Genomic DNA, 20,951 nt, shown 5'->3' with positions numbered 1-20,951 from the left:
GTTTGTGGCTACTGTCTTTAATATTGTATTGAGAGGATTGAATTTCATAAATTAATGTATTTACTGTCATCACATAATATTAATTCGTGTATATTAACCTGTCAATAACTACCGCAATAATAAACAAAACAATAACCATTGAACAAAAACATAAACAAAGCAATAGCTATTAAAAACAAAAAAAAAAACTTTTTCTAATAGAGTACTTTGACATTTTTTACAAATTTGTCGATAGTATGTGTATATATATATAATTCTCTTCATGGCTCAAGAGTTTGGACACCAAGTAATGGAAAGATCACTCTTTTATTTCTGCAAGTCGGACGTACTAGAGTTACCCCACGTAATTTTAGAGGCGAAAAAAAAAGGAGAGGGGGGAGAACAAGTAGTATTCATCCGTCACTAAATAGCAGGAAAGCAGGGCCGGACCTAACCATTGTGACCAAGAAGTCATGGAAAGAGAACAAGTAATCTACTCTGTATTCATCTTATATGTATATAATTCTGTTCATGGCTCAAGAGTTTAGACACCAAGTAATGGAAAGATCAATCTTTTATTTCTGCAAGTCGAACGGACTAGAGTTACCCCGCGTAATTTTAGAGGCGAAAAAAAAAGAGTGGAGGGGAGAGAACAAGTAGTATTCATCCGTCACTAAATAGCATGGCCGGACTTAACCATTGTGACCAAGAAGTCATGAAAAGAGAACAAGTAATGTACTCTATATTCACCCGTCACTAAATAGCAGGCCGGACCATTGTGGGTCCCAATGCGAAACGGATTTCGCGGGGCCCAGTTTGGGTAGGGATACGGATAATAAGTGAAAATTAAGAGTTTGTATTAGAAAATATATTCGTCTTTGCATTTTATTCATTTTACGCACAGAATTACTACACGAGCCTTGCGTGTAGCGAAGTCATACAGTATATCAGTGGTTGCAGTGGCTTAAGGCTGGTCCTGCGAAATACGGGCTTATGAGACGACGCCGGTCGACTAGTTATTAATACTAGTCAACCCACGGCGTAGCATGCGCCGTTATTTTGCAGGGCCGGCCTTAGGCCAATGCAATCTATGCGACCGCATTGGGCCCCGCACTTTCATTGACCCGCGCTAATTCTAGGTGTAAAAATTATTAAATTAAACCATATTTTAACTTTTTATTATTATAAATTTCACTTATTGTCCGCTTCCCTACCCAAACTTGGCCCCGCGAAATCCGTTTCGCATTGGGCCTCACAATGCTTAAGTTAGTGACGGGTGAATATACATAGTAGATTTCTTGTTCTCTTTACATGTGACTTCTTGGTCACAATGGTTAAGTCCGGCGCTGCTATTTAGTGTTTGTAAAATGTTTGTTTGTAAAAATGTTTTACATGTTTCGGATGTTCCTTCAGAGTTGAGATTTCCATCACTTCCATGACACCTGGAAAATCAGGTGGCCGCGAAAAATCTGTTATAAGTTATAAAATGGTTTAATTTAATAATTTACACATAGAATTAGTGCGGGTTCTATGAAAGTGTGGGGCACACTGCGGTCTAATAGGTTGCTGTGGCCTATGGCCGTCCTTGCAAAATAGCGGCGTATGTTCCGTCAGAGTTAAAGTTAGTTTACTTTCTACTTCAAACCTTCCACAGAACAAAGGGGATGGGAGCGGGCAGGGTTTGATAAATTTAAACGACAGTCCAGCGCTCAGGCAGCCATCCATGATGTGTGAATACTACTCTTGTGTTTTCTCGTGGACTATCCGCAGAAATAAGAGAATGATCTTTCCTTTACTTCTTGTTTAAACTTTTGAGGGTAGAAGAGAATTATATAGAGAGATTTTTATAAATGTAACAAGTAAGAATTTAGTGAAAATCTGTACTGACAATGTGAGAGTTACCTTCCTTTAATTTGGATGTTATTTTACTATTTTGATATATACCCAGAAATGGAATTTAAGAACTATACCATGGTTAAAATAAAATAATTTTACATTTCAATTCTTAGTTCACACATTTTTCCCCTTACAAGAGTCAGTTTGGACCCATGTTATCGTAGGCCAGGGTGCATTGAACCCCTTCAAGCCATGATGGCCACACCACTGGTTAGATAGATAGATAGATAGATAGATAGATAGATAGATAGATAGATAGATAGATAGATAGATAGATAGATAGATAGATAGAGAGAGAGAGATAGAGAGAGAGAACAGATTGTTTACCCGAAGATTCGAATCAAAGACTTACAAATGACAACCTTAACGACCAACCTCTATATCTTGTTTGTTACACCTCCGAGTACAAAAGTGACACACAATTTGACACCTCGCCCCGCTATTGACACGCCTTTATCTCCTCTCTCCATACGTCAAATAAGTTATTTTATTGTTCTAAAGTATATGTGAACAATTTATAGCCCTGTGAGGATGTTACCACTCGTAGGTACATCATAGACACCCTCGTGCCCTCCCCCCCTGGAAACGTTAGGAGAGACGGATAGAACACTGTCTCCATTTGCCTCCCACAGTACGTTCTAGCGAAGGTATAGAACAATGTCTCCAGTTGCCTCCCACAGTACGTTCTAGCGAAGGTATAGAACAATGTCTCCAGTTGCCTCACACAGTACGTTCTAGCGAAGGTATAGAACAATGTCTCCAGTTGCCTCACACAGTACGTTCTAGCGAAGGTATAGAACAATGTCTCCAGTTGCCTCACACGGTACGTTCTAGCGAAGGTATAGAACAATGTCTCCAGTTGCCTCACACAGTACGTTCTAGCGAAGGTATAGAACAATGTCTCCAGTTGCCTCACACAGTACGTTCTAGCGAAGGTATAGAACAATGTCTCCAGTTGCCTCACACAGTACGTTCTAGCGAAGATATAGAACAATGTCTCCAGTTGCCTCCCACAGTACGTTCTAGCGAAGGTATAGAACACTGTCTCCAGTTGCCTCCCACAGTACGTTCTATCGAAGGTATAGAACAATGTCTCCAGTTGCCTCCCACAGTACGTTCTAGCGAAGGTATAGAACAATGTCTCCAGTTGCCTCACACAGTACGTTCTAGCGAAGGTATAGAACAATGTCTCCAGTTGCCTCACACGGTACGTTCTAGCGAAGGTATAGAACAATGTCTCCAGTTGCCTCACACAGTACGTTCTAGCGAAGGTATAGAACACTGTCTCCAGTTGCCTCCCACAGTACGTTCTAGCGAAGGTATAGAACAATGTCTCCAGTTGCCTCCCACAGTACGTTCTAGCGAAGGTATAGAACAATGTCTCCAGTTGCCTCCCACAGTACGTTCTAGCGAAGGTATAGAACAATGTCTCCAGTTGCCTCCCACAGTACGTTCTAGCGAAGGTATAGAACAATGTCTCCAGTTGCCTCCCACAGTACGTTCTAGCGAAGGTATAGTACACTGTCTCCTGTTGCCCCACACAGTACGTTCTAGCGAAGGTATAGAACACTGTCTCCAGTTGCCTCCCACAGTACGTTCTAGCGAAGGTATAGAACACTGTCTCCAGTTGCCTCACACAGTACGTTCTAGCGAAGGTATAGAACACTGTCTCCAGTTGCCTCACACAGTACGTTCTAGCGAAGGTATAGAACAATGTCTCCAGTTGCCTCACACAGTACGTTCTAGCGAAGTTATAGAACACTGTCTCCAGTTGCCTCACACAGTACGTTCTAGCGAAGGTATAGAACAATGTCTCCAGTTGCCTCCCACAGTACGTTCTAGCGAAGGTATAGAACAATGTCTCCAGTTGCCTCCCACAGTACGTTCTAGCGAAGGTATAGTACACTGTCTCCTGTTGCCCCACACAGTACGTTCTAGCGAAGGTATAGAACACTGTCTCCAGTTGCCTCCCACAGTACGTTCTAGCGAAGGTATAGAACACTGTCTCCAGTTGCCTCACACAGTACGTTCTAGCGAAGGTATAGAACACTGTCTCCAGTTGCCTCACACAGTACGTTCTAGCGAAGGTATAGAACAATGTCTCCAGTTGCCTCACACAGTACGTTCTAGCGAAGTTATAGAACACTGTCTCCAGTTGCCTCACACAGTACGTTCTAGCGAAGGTATAGAACAATGTCTCCAGTTGCCTCACACGGTACGTTCTAGCGAAGGTATAGAACAATGTCTCCAGTTGCCTCACACAGTACGTTCTAGCGAAGGTATAGAACACTGTCTCCAGTTGCCTCACACAGTACGTTCTAGCGAAGGTATAGAACACTGTCTCCAGTTGCCTCCCACAGTACGTTCTAGCGAAGGTATAGAACACTGTCTCCAGTTGCCTCACACAGTACGTTCTAGCGAAGGTATAGAACACTGTCTCCAGTTGCCTCACACAGTACGTTCTAGCGAAGGTATAGTACACTGTCTCCTGTTGCCTCACACAGTACGTTCTAGCGAAGGTATAGAACACTGTCTCCAGTTGCCTCCCACAGTACGTTCTAGCGAAGGTATAGAACATTTTCTCCAGTTGCCTCCAACAGTTCGCTCTAGGGAAGGTATAGAACAATGTCTCCAGTTGCCTCCCACAGTACGTTCTAGCGAAGGTATAGAACACTGTCTCCAGTTGCCTCACACAGTACGTTCTAGCGAAGGTATAGTACACTGTCTCCTGTTGCCCCACACAGTACGTTCTAGCGAAGGTATAGAACACTGTCTCCAGTTGCCTCACACAGTACGTTCTAGCGAAGGTATAGAACATTGTCTCCAGTTGCCTCACACAGTACGTTCTAGCGAAGGTATAGAACAATGTCTCCAGTTGCCTCACACGGTACGTTCTAGCGAAGGTATAGAACAATGTCTCCAGTTGCCTCACACAGTACGTTCTAGCGAAGGTATAGAACAATGTCTCCAGTTGCCTCACACAGTACGTTCTAGCGAAGGTATAGAACAATGTCTCCAGTTGCCTCACACAGTACGTTCTAGCGAAGATATAGAACAATGTCTCCAGTTGCCTCCCACAGTACGTTCTAGCGAAGGTATAGAACACTGTCTCCAGTTGCCTCCCACAGTACGTTCTAGCGAAGGTATAGAACAATGTCTCCAGTTGCCTCCCACAGTACGTTCTAGCGAAGGTATAGAACAATGTCTCCAGTTGCCTCACACAGTACGTTCTAGCGAAGGTATAGAACAATGTCTCCAGTTGCCTCCCACAGTACGTTCTAGCGAAGGTATAGAACAATGTCTCCAGTTGCCTCACACAGTACGTTCTAGCGAAGGTATAGAACAATGTCTCCAGTTGCCTCACACAGTACGTTCTAGCGAAGGTATAGAACAATGTCTCCAGTTGCCTCACACAGTACGTTCTAGCGAAGATATAGAACAATGTCTCCAGTTGCCTCCCACAGTACGTTCTAGCGAAGGTATAGAACACTGTCTCCAGTTGCCTCCCACAGTACGTTCTAGCGAAGGTATAGAACAATGTCTCCAGTTGCCTCACACAGTACGTTCTAGCGAAGGTATAGAACAATGTCTCCAGTTGCCTCACACAGTACGTTCTAGCGAAGGTATAGAACAATGTCTCCAGTTGCCTCACACAGTACGTTCTAGCGAAGGTATAGAACATTTTCTCCAGTTGCCTCACACAGTACGTTCTAGCGAAGGTATAGAACATTTTCTCCAGTTGCCTCCAACAGTTCGCTCTAGGGAAGGTATAGATCTCTAGCACGTGGGGAGGCTGTAAAAAAAAAGGCTTGTTAATTTGTGCAATCCGCTAAGCCGTTCAGAATAACCAATCTCTCTTCCTGGCCTCTGGGTAGGTGCGTAGCAACCATGGCGTGAAAGTATTCAATAGGTGTTAAATTTTTATAATAATAATAATAATAATGATAATAATAATAATAAAAAGTTAAACAATATAAATACACTCAATTAGATTTCATTATATTTGTTTGGTTTTAATTTATATTTTTATTAATATTTTGGTAAGTATTAATTATTAAAAATTTATTGATAAATTTTAACCATCTCTAGCAATCCTCTAGAATATTTCATCGCCAATCTCCGAATATTTAATAGTAGGCCTACACGTCACCCACATTTTGACGCTGACTTTCAAAAGTCAAAGTTTTTTTTTTTTTTGGTTAGTTTTATTGAAGTAGCCTTGATAAACTTAAGACCCATGTTCGGGACAAGGGCTATACGGGTATAACTCTTTAATACTAAGAGATGCTTCCAAATTATTTTTTCTCTTATTCACAAAAACTAATGGGGAGTGGGGACTGCAAACACCTCTTTGCAAACTTCCCTTCTTTCGGTAACAGCCAATTAATTCTGACAATACCACCTCTTCCATTCTCCTATCTCGACCTGAGCGCCATCTGTAGTTTAAAAAAAAAATCTAGTTTAAAGTTTGAAGTAATTTATACGTTTGATGTTGGGTTTCGCTGGGTATCGGGACTTATGTGATCTGGAGGAGAGGGCGGGAAGGGTGGTGGCGGTGGAAAGAAGCACTAAAGAGCTGGCGAGGGAGAAAAAAAAAAGGGGGGGGGGTAGCTCTGTGTTTAGATTTGATCCTAGCCTTAGACCACATTCACCGTCACGTCCGTAGTGGAGCTTTAGATTTAGTTGCTGTTTCGACTCGAACATTTTCATGACGGAATTAAAATGACGGTTCAAGTCAATCTTCTACACCGGTTGCAAGTCAATCTTCTACACCGGTTGCAAGTTAATCTTCTACACCGGTTGCAAGTCAATCTTCTACACCGGTTGCAAGTCAATCTTCTACACCGGTTGCAAGTCAATCTTCTACACCGGGTGACTTGAATTTTGGAGAAGAAAAGGAGTGTATTGGTATGAGGAACTCGAGTTGTGCAGTGAATGTGTACTTAGGGAAAATAGTTTGAATGGAGAGCTAGATCTTGACTGAATGAAGGACAATTTAGAGTAATGCAGATAAATTTAGAAAACCATATATATATATAATGTATGTCTCTCTCTCTCTCTATATATATATATATATATATATATAGATAGATATATACAAGGTTCCCGGTAATTTCATTCCCAGTCACTTCATCCCCGGTCATTTCATCCTCTGATCATTTCATTCCCTAGTCGTTTCATCCTCTGATCATTTCATTCCCTAGTCGTTTCATCCTCTGATCATTTCATTCCCTAGTCGTTTCATCCTCTGATCATTTCATTCCCTAGTCGTTTCATCCTCTGATCATTTCATTCCCTAGTCGTTTCATCCTCTGATCATTTCATTCCCTAGTCGTTTCATCGTCTGATCCAACAAATAAAATGTTTGTTTGTAAAATGTTTTATATGTTTCGGATGTTCCTTCAGAGTTGAAGATAGTTTACTTCCTAGTCCAAGCCTCCAGTAGGACGACGGGGGATGGGAGCGGGCAGGATTTGAACCCGGGGCCATTGATAAATCCGAACGACAGTCCAGCGAGCAAACTGCACGACCAGGCAGCCATCCATAATTGTAAAAGTATGCTATTAAGAATATTTCTTTTATTTTTTATTTACATAACAAATAGTGTGACACATTAAAGAAAAACAGAATTAATGTCATTAAAAATATTAACATTTAATATATCTACACACAGAGCTGATGTAAAAATATGTTGCATCATTCACAATTAATCCGCTAACCTCTTCCCACCGTAACCATATAAATACACACACACACATACTCCATAGCACCCCGATCATCACCCCCCCCCCCCGGTAAAAAAATCATGGTTAGGCGAATGTATAAATCTACAATACTTTATAATATTCGAATGATAGGTCTTTAGATCTAGACTTACAAGAATGTTCGTAAAATGTTCCTTGATATTAATGTATTCAACTCTTACACGAGTAAGGTCTACGTGCGGAAATACCCGAAAACGTCATCTGTTTCAAGATATATGATTTGTGAGTCCTCTAGCCAAATTTAAATTATTTTTTTTTTATACTTTGAAAAATTATAATGGTCTAACTTGAGCTTTTCCAGTTTGGCCAACTAGCTTTTAAGCCTTTTCCCAATGATATAGGCGTACATCAACGAGCTAATTTCCAAGAAAATCTTTAGAGCCGTTTTGGAGAACCGTGTCCACCCAGGTTTTGCCCATTCCAAAAGAGCGACTTGAATAGTGGTATTGTAAAATGAAAAGTTACAGATCTTGAAGTCTCTCTATTTTTTTTTTATAACAGTCTTGAATATACGAACATCTGATAATAAGGTTGTCCAAAACTTCTCTAAGCCATTTATGAGTGAGTTTGTATTCAGAACCAGAAGATTTGAACGATTGGCTTCGATTGATGGATAGATTGCTATTGCAATAAACAAGAAAAAGCCGGAATTTTCATATTTTAAGCCAATGCTGAACGGACGGAGGACATAATGTCCTTCTTTTGCCGGATGTCTTGTATATTCATTCCTAACTGAATTAGATTTCATAGACTTGAACATTAAACATGTAAAGTAAAAACAAAAAATACTTATTAGAAATCAAAGGTTATATTGAGAAAAATTGAATCAATTATTTTGAAGCATTCATGTCATTAATTTAAATAGATCTCTTGACTAACAATAATACATTTGTGCGATTGGAAATCTTTTTATTAATTGTTTTTGTTATGTGCAACTTCTATGTTTAAAAAATACACAATGCGCTATGGTCCAATCACTTTTGAGGATCATTTAGGGGGGAGGGGGGTTGTCATTGACAATGAATAATTGTGCAAAGTTTCAACTTGATCTGAGACTGGGAGAAATAACGATTACAAGATTCCAACCAGACAGACAGACAGACAGACAGACGAATTGATAGAAGTTTGTAAAAAGGATTTACCGATTATTACGATCCGATACCAATGAAGGGTGATAACTCTTTGTAGTAAAAATGTATGGTTTGGTTGTACAATTACCAACTAGAATTATTATTTGAAGATTATTTTGGAAAGTATATATCATATTCTTTTCGTCTATAATGACAATAACAAAGTGTTCGTCCATTAACAGTTGTCAGTTAGAAGAAATAAAGATGTTGTTTTTCTGTCCTACCAAGAGTTTTAAAATGTTAATGATATATTTGGCAGGAGCCTTTTGACAAGAGTTGAAACTCCACACATTTTCTATCGGGAATGTGACGGACCCAGGGAGAAATAAAAAAACTGTTGTTGTTGTTTTTATAATAAGTTACTAATAGTTGCTACCTGTTTCATAGGGCTATGTACTAATAGTTGCTACCTGTTTCATAGGGCTATGTACTAATAGTTGCTACCTGTTTCATAGGGCTATGTACTAATAGTTGCTACCTGTTTCATAGGGCTATGTACTAATAGTTGCTACCTGTTTCATAGGGCTATGTACTAATAGTTGCTACCTGTTTCATAGGGCTATGTACTAATAGTTGCTACCTGTTTCATAGGGCTATGTACTAATAGTTGCTACCTGTTTCATAGGGCTATGTACTAATAGTTGCTACCTGTTTCATAGGGCTATGTACTAATAGTTGCTACCTGTTTCATAGGGCTATGTACTAATAGTTGCTACCTGTTTCACAGGGCTATGTACTAATAGTTGCTACCTGTTTCATAGGGCTATGTACTAATAGTTGCTACCTGTTTCATAGGGCTATGTACTAATAGTTGCTACCTGTTTCATAGGGCTATGTACTAATAGTTGCTACCTGTTTCATAGGGCTATGTACTAATAGTTGCTACCTGTTTCATAGGGCTATGTACTAATAGTTGCTACCTGTTTCATAGGGCTATGTACTAATAGTTGCTACCTGTTTCATAGGGCTATGTACTAATAGTTGCTACCTGTTTCATAGGGCTATGTACTAATAGTTGCTACCTGTTTCATAGGGCTATATACTAATGAATATATTTTAGAACCGAGAGGAGGAGTGCTACACAGTTTTGGAGAAGGTTTAAAATATGACCAAGTCACAGAGTTGTTAAAAGTAGTAACTATGTAGACGAACTGTGTACTTTCTCCACAAATAGTTACTCTTCGATCGCTTCCAGCACTCCACCCCCCTCCTGAATCCACTATTTCTCTGAACCTCCCCCCCCCCCAATTTTTTGTTTCATTTATCAAAGACCATTTCTTGACACCTTTTATCTTTTCATACTTTACACACAAAAAAAAGGAAAAACGATTAAAAGTTAATCTCTAAACTCACACTTGAAGACTAAAGTCTTGACAGAGCCTTCAACAAGTGACGTTAGTATCTCCAGATACAGTGGCGAGGCCCTAAAAGGCGTAAGAACGAATGGAGACGCTTCTCCACCTTAAGTATTTTAAAGAATTTTTAGATTCTGCAAATTTTTTATTATTATTATTATTATTATTTTAGGTTTTATGTGTTTAAAAAATTCTTCTGTTCTGGCAGTTGTTGGCCCCACATTGCAAATAGAAACGTTACCTCTGCCTCTGGTCTGATAGAAACTAGCTGAAGTTCTTATCTACGACTTGCTTGGTTGTTTCACTGCTTGGAATTTTCACTTTTGTATCGCTCGCATAAACGATCAAAACAAATTAGCTTTATGTCTCAAAGTGGGCGAGTGTCTACGCCATGACAGTTTGCTGTGTCACCAAGGGATAAGAGAGCTGCTGGGGAGAGGACATGGCTGTTCATACCGTACCTCTAGAATACTTGAAGTGACGAATAGTTTGTAACTTAAGACTAAGCTCACTAGGGAAACCATAGCTATAAGTCTCTGAGTGTGTATATATATATGCACAATTTGGACTTCATCCAAGACGTCTATATATTGTAGTGTATCAATTTATCTTTATTTCACCTTATACGTTACTTTAAAAAAAAAAGGAGATGATTTCGTTCTACGCGTTATGCATCTAGTCATGCATGTTAACCAATGAATTAAGTTCTGCCAAGTCACTGGTTTTCCTGGCTGGATCAGGCAACCCATTCCATGCTCTAATAGCACTAGGGAAGAAGGAGCATTTGTACAAATTTGTCCTAGCATATGGAACAAAGATTGTGCCTTTATATTTGTGTCTTTTATTAGATTTTGTATTTGAAGATTATGGTTCCTTGTTTTATGTATGATTGCTACTATACTTTTGAGTCTTTTCTCCTGAAGGCTTTCTAAATTTAGTGGTTTTACTAAAGGTACCCAAGACTTCGATGTATTGAAGTGTCTCAACTTCATATTTGTTCCATTTTGTATTCTTTTTGTTTGTCAAACAAAACCAAAACATCAGTTTTCATTTCCCCATGGCTGCAAACTATCGATACTTTTATCGAAATCAGTATTTTTTCCACTAGACGAAATTGCCAAAGTAGTGAGTCGTAAATTCGTCATCGTTGATTGTAAGTATTTTTTCATCAAAGTAAGTTTGGAAAAACGTCGCCTGCATGTAGCCACACTTATCACAAAAAAGGACTTACATAATTTATATAAAACTCTAAAGCTCAATACATTCTTGTTTTGGAAGTTCGGAGACTTCTGGAGAAACTGCGACAATTACCTGAAGCCCCCAGACAAAAAGGTGACTAAAATTCGTATTCAGTCTCTCAGGAATGGATCGGACTTGGAAAGTAATTTCACTCCAGGATTTTCCTTTGATTTTGTACTGCCAATTCTTCTTCAATTCGTTCGCGATACCCACGGAGTGCAAGATTCTGCTTCAAGAGGAAACGCATGATGTCCAAGATTCTCTACAGATAATCTCTCCACATTTTCCCCTCTTGCTTATTAAAATATTGAGCCTTGGTGTCATTATTGCCTAGTCACAGACAAACATCAAGTTCCCTCCAAGCAAGTGATGTGTGGCTGAGAGGCTTGGTCACCTTATAAGGGGGCTTGAGTTTGAATCCCGACTCTAGGAGTGTTGTGTTTTCTGAGCAGTTGGAAAACCTTCTCCCAGATACCCCCTCCCCCACTGGTCCGTAAAAGAGATTTGACAATTACTAATTAGTAATAAAAAAATAACACTATTATAAACTTGTCTATAACCAGAGCATTGAACAATGAAATAACACCATGTAGGCTTTAAAAAAAAATGTGGTATAAAAGTGCGTTGTCTTCAGAGATTTAAACAAAGTAATAGAACTTGATTCCAGCTGGTCTACAGCTTACATTTGATTTAATCCATGAAAGAATATAGGACACAACAAATTACCAAAAACAAATAAATGTGTTTGTTTTTATTGATGTAATTACAATGTGTACTTTTACGGAGAAAGTTTGTCCTCAGTTTGATGCCCCTCCCCCACCACTTGATGCCCCGCGCGGCCCGCACCACCCGCACATTGCTAGCTACGTCACTGGTTTCATTCTTAGGATCACGTTAAATGGCGTAGCAAGGTACCCGTGGGCCCGAGTTCTTGGTGGGCCCCCCCCCTCCAGCCAATAAGAGAAAATTAGTTTGTGACAAAAAATGAGTAATCTAAATGTAATGGTACATTTTTCAAAAGACATTGTACCTTTTTTTAATAAGTAATAATTTCATTACGTTTGATTCAGTTAGGACTCCATAAAAGTAGCCTAATACTGTCTTAAAAGTCAATGTTTGTACAATTTCTTAACAGAGTTCAACGACTTCAAAGTGTTTCAAATGAACAAACAAATGTTCTACTTAAGTTCTCATGTGGGTCCCTACTGGCCATGAGTCATGGGCACAAGCGCAATGAACTCCTTCGCGCCATGGTTGCAACGCCACAGGCTTTGGGGCCCCTAATGGTCTTGGGCACGGGTTCATTGAGCCCCTTCATGATCATGTTTATATCCTTTGAGCAATAAAATTCGAAAAAGAGAGACAGAAGAAAAAGCCATTTGATAGCGATGTCAAGAAACCTGAACAGAAGAAAAAGCCTTTTGATAGCGATGTCAAGAAACCTGAACAGAAGAAAAAGCCATTTGATAGCGATATCAAGAAACCTGAACAGAAGAAAAAGCCATTTGATAGCGATGTCAAGAAATCTGAACAGAAGAAAAAGCCATTTGATAGTGATGTCAAGAAACCTGAACAGAAGAAAAAGCCATTTGATAGCGATGTCAAGAAATCTGAAGAAAAGCGAAAGACATTAAGAAAGAGAGATTGTGAAATAAAAGGCAAGATAGTAGATCTAGGGTTAAGGTCACAGTAGTGTGACATTAGCAGACAAAACCTATAATTGGTTTTATTAAAATACCACGCTTATTAATTCCTCTGTATTCTGTACACCAGATACACCAGAAATCATACTATTTATGGACTGGCCTCCATTTATGAAAATCTCCACTAAACTGAATTTGAAATGTTTTGAGATTGATCATACAGAATTGTTTTGCTTACTAAATATATAGCTTAGCAATCCTTTCAGCGTACTGTACACCTGATACACACAAAATTGATATTTATAGATTTCTTCCATGTAGATAATCCCTCGTTATTTATTTTTCCACTCCTTGAAACTGCCAAACGGTCTTCAACTTTAGAAGATATGAAATGAATGAGTGCGTTGGGGGCAAGTGAAAAAGAAATGATGTGTCAAATGTAGAACAAATTGCTGAAACAGCAAACTAAATCCTTATGTAACGAACATCTTCTATGAAATCCATAGGCCCTACTTCTTGCCCCTTCTTTAAAGCGTTGTTGTACGAAGCTTCCAATAATGAGACTATTCCTTGGGCTTTAATGCCCTACTTCCGGCCCCTCAGGGTGTAGTCAAAGTTCTTTAAAGCGTTGTTGTACGAAGCTTCCAATAATGAGACTATTCCTTGGGCTTTAATGCCCTACTTCCGGCCCCTCAGGGTGTAGTCAAAGTTCTTTAAAGCGTTGTTGTACGAAGCTTCCAATAATGAGACTATTCCTTGGGCTTTAATGCCCTACTTCCGGCCCCTCAGGGTGTAGTCAAAGTTCTTTAAAGCATTGTTGTACGAAGCTTCCAATAATGAGACTATTCCTTGGGCTTTAATGCCCTACTTCCGGCCCCTCAGGGTGTAGTCAAAGTTCTTTAAAACGTTGTTGTACGAAGCTTCCAATAATGAAACAATGCCATGGGCTGCAAGTGTAGATACATATTTCAGACGTACATATTGACTCAAATTGAAGTTACAAAAGAAAGTTTTGAGCATATATTTAGGTAAGTGCCGCTCTCATACCTATATAGGGCTGGATGGGGTGAGGGGGTAGGCGGGGCTACTGCCCCGGAGACTCCACAATAGATAGGGCACCCACATTTTAAAGATTTTTAAAAAATTATCCGAACTTTGAAGGGTCTAAAACTTTAACGTTTTTTTTTTAATTATTTTATTTCCACATTTCCTGTAGGCCTACTTTTAATTAGTAGACACTTTTTAAATCTTCCGGTTGGCAACATCTTGGTGATCCGCTTGCCTCGTGCGTGTAATAGATCAATTCACCAACAGATGTACAGCAGTGCGTCAACCCAAGAGACTTTTGTTTTCAAATTGTATCCTGCGCATCGAACGCTCACATCATATTGTGGTCTAAACATGTCCACCCCACTTGAAACGCTCCCCTAACATAATGTTGGTTCATGATTTATGGAATGTTACGTTGAATTAGAACCCCCCACAGACAATCACGACATACGTCTGGCCTGAGAATTCTAGTTTCACTTTTCTAACGTTCACAGGCACTACCCCTACAAAGTAATTTTACCTACAACCACTGACTTTTAGTATTTCATTATCTCTGTTATGCTTTTGGTCGGACCCTTTTTTTTTATATCAGTCTGGCGTCGTAACGCTTTCTCAGCCAAGAAATTGTTGTTTTGTTACCCCCACCCTCAACACACAAAAAGATCTACTGGTAGTCCCGGTAGTTATATCTACATTCCATTTTGTTTTTATAAGCTTGTACACACACAAATACTACGGTATTCAATGTAGGCTTCATAGAAGTAAAAGTAAAGTTTCTTTTTCAGACCCACAGGGCAGATGATGTGAAGGTCATCCATTTTTGTGGCCCTTGGTTAATGAGGGTGTCATGTGGCCAGTATAGCGAAGAACCGCCTTTCCTTTCCCCCAACTAATGTCAGGTACCCATTAGAGTTTGTAGGCTTCAGATGACCAAAAATAAAATATTTTATACATTGTTTACAAAAGCAGGTTTCTCGCCAAAGAGAAATGTACACACACAATAAGAGTTTAAATAGTGCTTAAAAAAAGGAAGGAAAATCTTGTACTTTCGATATGTTGGCTTCAAAAATATATTGGGTCGAACTTGCGCCTAAAAGTTGTCGCTAAATGTAACCACTATGGTTCCGCTCGTGAACCTATCCAAGTTGTTCTAGATCTAAGGCAAATAATAACAGGTTGGGGGGGGGGGGCATAGTGATGTGTTAATGAATGAATGTGTTGGAGCTTGTACTATAGATTTTGTTTGAAACAAATATTCTGATGTCGTTGTGATTGCTATTTTGAATGTAATTATTATTCTAAGCAGTGAGTGATATGTGTGCATAAGCAAGTAGATCTCACCAACAGCTGAATTTCGTTTGGTGCTACCCGTCAGCTAATAGTCTCCCTTTCCAGTTCTTTTGGACATATGATCCTTTATTAAAGCAAGAGGCGAGTCACAGCCACATCCTGACAGTTTGTTTATCCCTCGTGTCTGTGTGCGCGTGTGGAGAATGTATTTTCTATTGATTCCTCACACTCTGTCGCGCTATCGGATAGAAATATCGGCCGAAAAAAAAAATCAACATTATCCAGTGGAATGACTAACCGTTCACGTTGGAGGGGGTGGGGTGGAAGGGAATAGGACCAATCGATATCAAATCTCACAAAATAGCATTGGTATAGACGCTAGATCCTTGGTCTAGATGTAGAGCGTGGGACTAACAGGGTCTTTTTTATATACCCGGGAATATACCGGTAATACGAGAATACGTTTAAAAAAAAACTCTTGAGAGAGAGAGAGAGAGAAAGAGACAGAGAATTAATATTGATCATCAAGACTTTAAAAAATGTTTTTAAGTAAAATCGTTAAATGAGTACTATCACTGGATAGAGCGATCTGACTATATTATTTATTCCGTAGAGCGATTCTCTGTACCGGTACATATTACGTTGACACTTCGTGAGCAGCCTATTTCTCAAGGTTTCTCTACACTCTTCTTTGGATACCTTACGGCAACAAAAGTTCAGTTAAAGTTGTTAAAAGCTACTTAGAATAGAAGAAGTGAGGTATCATTAGCGTATTCGGAAGTAACAGAGAATTCTAAAGTAACATTAGCGTATTCTGAAGTAACAAGTATTCTGTATAGCGTATTACATTGTCAAGCATCATCAGTCTTTATAAGTCGATGGACTGTGCATAAAGTTAATACGGAAAAAGATTCGGAAACTACTAAGAACATTGCATGTGCCAGAACAAAAACAATTATACATGATGTTATTGGTCCATCGAAGTGTGTTGCGTTTGCATGGAAACAAAGTCAATATAAACTTTGGAGGCATTAACAGGAAACAGAATGTGTTTTCACTATTGAAAACTGAGCTTAAGAAACCGTTTGTTGTCAGTCAGCTCACATTCTTCACAATTGTATGTAACATGATGCAGATTTTCTGGCAGAAGATGTTGAAGCTTTTGTGCTAAAAACGATTTTTCTATTTCTGCTGTTCTAACGTTGGCTCTGAAAGATTTCTTCCAGTTTGTGGCTATTACTTATCAGCAGTTACTATACCATAGCATAATCAGAAGGCTTAGCTTATTACCGGCAATCGAAAGAATGCTTTAGTTATTCCCTGCATTGAAGGCGTACTTTCTGAGCGTAGATCAGTCACCGATGTTGATTAAAGACTTTTTTTTAGAACAATTAATCATAAGTTTATTTGTGCTTTTACAGATGTCAGTGTTTTAGGTGAAATTGCATCTATTGAAGAGGAAAAAACGTCTGCTCTGGAAGTTTGAACAATCAACAAAACAATTACATTCTGTTTATCAGAAAAAGTGAAACTTTTGTTTCATAGGAAATGAAAGAACTTCGAACCCAAACACTGTAAATAAGGCAACTAGCCTGCAAAGACGAATGCAATACATTGATGACAAGCCCTCAATCTACATGCCTAAGGAACATTTAAATAAATGGATGGTACCCTTAGAGAAATTCCACTGCTTTCGCAAGATGTTTCTAAATAGCCTACATTAAAAGACACTAAATTTGATGTTCTGTTCAATTGGTATGCATTCACAAGTGTTAAATGAGAGAAACTATGCACTGGGTGTTAAATGAGAGAAACTATGCACTGGGTGTTAAATGAGAGAAACTATGCACTGGGTGTTAAATGAGAGAAACTATGCACTGGGTGTTAAATGAGAGAAACTATGCACTGACTCAATCAGAGCTCTTCTACTCACAAAGTACAACCCTAATATGTGTACTACAATCAGGCCTACAATGAAACTACATTTAATCAAATACATTGACATTGTGTTTTGAAAGTTTGCTTTCTGTATGTCCGTGCCTGTTATATATTTAGGTGCCTGGTCACACCCTCTTCAAGCTGAATGGACTCCTAACCATTCTGAAGTTTTGTAACAGTATTTGAACCCGTCGATGCCAAACACTTTACCACTAGCCACCACCAACTTAAACTGTTGTATAGTCTTCAACCTTCAGTTCAACTAGTACTACTGCTATTTAACGGGCGGCTAGTAATTCCAGGTTCAACAACAAAATGATGCTATTTGTGTGTATAGATATTATTCTTACATAGAAACAGTACTAACATTTACAGCTGAAATGTAGTACGGGAAAAAGTTTATTTGGTTAAATGATCTTAAACAGAAGCTCAAGTAGCAATCTACAGTGACTACGTGGGTTGAGTAGGCCAAGGTTTGGTTTAAGGGCGGGGGGTCATGCCCAGAAGTATACCGGTACCTATTGTACTAAAGCTATTGCACTTTTAAAATGTTTTAGTTTAGTTTTATAAAACCTTAGTTTTACAACAGAATATTTGAAGGTTTAAAATTTAAGTTCTTATTAAATGTTTGAACGAATAAAAACAAAAGGGGTGGGGCAGTCTACTTGGGGCATGTTATGAATCTGCTATATTATCATGTATATTCAGCGTAGTAAAAACTTGCTTAAAACTATTCACGAATGAATGTCCTCTCTTTACTAAGTAGGCTACTCCGCCTAACCTTAATCCACCGTTGTGCGTGTATACTTGTACTACTAAAATGAAGCATGAATTTCATGAGTTGTTGGGAACTAAGTTTCACAAATTATATTTAGGCCCCAGACTCGTGAAAGAATCTAGGTTTTTCTAAACGACGTTGACAACAAAACGCCCTTGAAGTTTTCACTAGCCAGAAAATACCCAACCGATAAAGGCATTCAGTTAGCGTACTGCATTTCCCAACGCTTTCAAACGTATAAAAGTGTTTTAAGATATGTCTACTTTGTGAAATGTTAAGTAATAGCCAGAGAAAGTGAATCGATTCATAAATCAACATTAAGATAAAGAAGGAACATTGACTTGTTTTGTTCCACAGTGAACACAAATAAAATCCCAGTAAATCTGTTTAAGCTTGGAGTCGATGTGTTTCACTAAGTCGCTTTTAAGGACTCCCGCGGCATTAGGACTACCATGTCTATGTTTTGTTCCACAGGAATGTCCTTGATAGTTTTCCAAACTTAAGTTATGTGCCTTTTTTTCCCCTAGTCGTTTTTCTTTGTGCAGTGTAATATCAACATAACAAAACGACACTAAAGTCTCGATAAAAGATGACTATTATCTTATTTTTTTAAACTGATTTATTCACATAACATTGAATCATTAAAGCACAAAAAAAAATTAATATAATAATGGTAATTATAATGAATGAAAATAAAATGGCAGCGCGTATGAACACTTTCAGTCTTCTGGTCACTTGAAAGAAAATACAGCCATAAAAAAAAAGGGGGGGGGGGATAACTTAAAGGTCTAGACTTAATATGTTCATACTTCATAGCACAACCAAAGATTAGGATTAAAAATAGTTTCGTCTCTATTCAACATAAGTACTTTTGTTTTCAGAATTCTTTATTTTTAGCGACAGACCCACTCTGATAGTGCAGCTGGACTTAGAGAACACAAGTGCTGGGTGGGTGGTTATTTTAAAAAACTACGAGTTAATTGGGGGGGGGGGGACTCTATTGTTTGGATGCATCCCACAAGAATGTCTAAGAAACTAGACAATGACGTTGGGAGGAAGTAATGGCTTATAGATATCTTTGTAAGTTACAAGGAGCAAGGGCATATAAACTAATACTTCTAGCTTAATTATTCATAACTAACAATTGTGTTGAACATCACTAGAACTCAATGTGGGTAGCAGTGTCTATATTGGGATCAAAATATGAATATTGTGCAAAATAATTTGTTCAGACAGCAGAGGAAAACTGATAAGACTATAAATGTTACATTATTAAATGGACTTCCTTGCAATTTTATGGAAACAAAAGTTCCCAGAAGTTTGAAGGTACAGACCATTTTATTGCTTATAGGCTTAGACAGAGTAACAACGGCCACCAGCAGATGTAGTTCTTCAACTTCTAAATACACAAAAAGTCATAGCTGTTTTTGTTTCCATCTTGTTTTTGTTGCAGTATCATGGGTTTAATTAAGTTTAATACCTGGGCTTTTTATTTCTATAGTTAAATGCCAAACTTACTAACACAATGCTACAAGAAGTGCTATTGAGATATCAATCTTGTTGAACTAATGCACTTAACAAATGAGCTCACCATGAGCAACTGTGTCAAAAACCTAAAGTGTCTTGAAGTGAGTCAATTGAATTAAAATGGATCATTTCCTCCAATTCAAAAACTCAAAAAAGGTATCAGAACGCAATGAAAATATGGAAAGGATTACATGTTTTCTAAATTTTAAACTAAATGTCATGTAACATCTGAATGACATTTGAACAAAGACATGAGAGAACAAATAAAAAAAAAAAAAAGGTGGGGGGAGGGGGGAATAGAAAGTTTTTAGTACAGATTTAAAATAGTCTTCTCGCCAATAAATAAAAAATAATTTTGTTCGCTCCAGTCATACTCAGTGTATCAACTGATTGAAATTTGTACAAAAATATACAGAAACTCTACTCTTCTTTGTTGTAATACTAAAGCTTGTGAAATGTACAAAAAAACTTTTTAAACAGTTTGTTTGCACACTAAAGATTATAAACTTCCTGCCATATTGGGCAAGGACAGTGTGCTAGTAGGCCTGTCAAGTACATGCATTACTTTGCTACCTTGATCAGAGAATTAAGAGTTTCAACAAATGTTTTCATGTTTCTCACATTTAAAAAAAAAAGTGTTTGTTAAAAAAAAAAAAAAAAATGGCATAAAAAATTTAAATTGTAACAAATTTTAACACACACTAATTTAAAAAAATGGGAGTGAAAAAGTTATTTTGTAGTGTTTTGTCAATTAAAATGAACAAAACCAAATCTAAGAGTTTCACAACCAAAGGAACAGGTTGAGTTCTGATTTCACTTCAAATAGGACAAGCAAGAAAACTTTTTTTTTAATTACACAATAAATGATGCTTATGACATCATTCATGATTTGGATTACTCCTGGTCATTTGTACAAATTTACAAATAAAATTACAGTTTACTTGGCTACACAACCCAAATAAAAAGTCGCTTGCAATGATGAAGCACTAAATGAAGAAGACTCTCTGCAGGTAGACATATGGATGAAAAAACAATGTATGGACACAATGAGAACATAAGAAATGTATGGACAAATATAGTAACTATGAACAGAAGAAGAAATGAACAGAATTGACTAGGAGATCTTCCCCTGTTATGCATACATCATAAAACTTATAAAACTTGTACTTTTACAGAAGAACTAGTCATAAAACTCTGGTGATTTTTTTTAAAATGAAGTCATCAAAATGAACTGTTCACATGTGAATGTGTATGGCAGTATTTTGATTATTTTAAATTGTCTTAACATACTCAACTTTTTTTTTTCTTCAACACAACTTACTGAAAATAATGATACTGACATTGCACCTTAAAATAACAAT

The 20,951-nt window shown here is 38.1% G+C and overlaps 1 long non-coding RNA gene across 1 annotated transcript in view; it reads left to right on the top strand.

The window, feature by feature from the left end:
* LOC129923264 (uncharacterized) overlaps window positions 1–17,007 on the top strand; it is a 49,655-nt gene extending 32,648 nt beyond the window's left edge. The window contains exon 3 of the long non-coding RNA XR_008775181.1: window positions 16,769–17,007. This is a non-coding gene — a long non-coding RNA (uncharacterized LOC129923264). The remainder of the gene's footprint in view (window positions 1–16,768) is intronic.
* The last annotated feature ends 3,944 nt before the right edge of the window (window positions 17,008–20,951 follow it).

This window comes from Biomphalaria glabrata, chromosome 16, assembly GCF_947242115.1.
Source record: "Biomphalaria glabrata chromosome 16, xgBioGlab47.1, whole genome shotgun sequence".
Taxonomy (NCBI): Eukaryota; Metazoa; Mollusca; class Gastropoda; family Planorbidae; genus Biomphalaria; species Biomphalaria glabrata.
The sequence above is the reverse complement of the archived record's forward strand: the minus strand, read 5'-3'. Positions and strand labels throughout refer to the sequence as shown.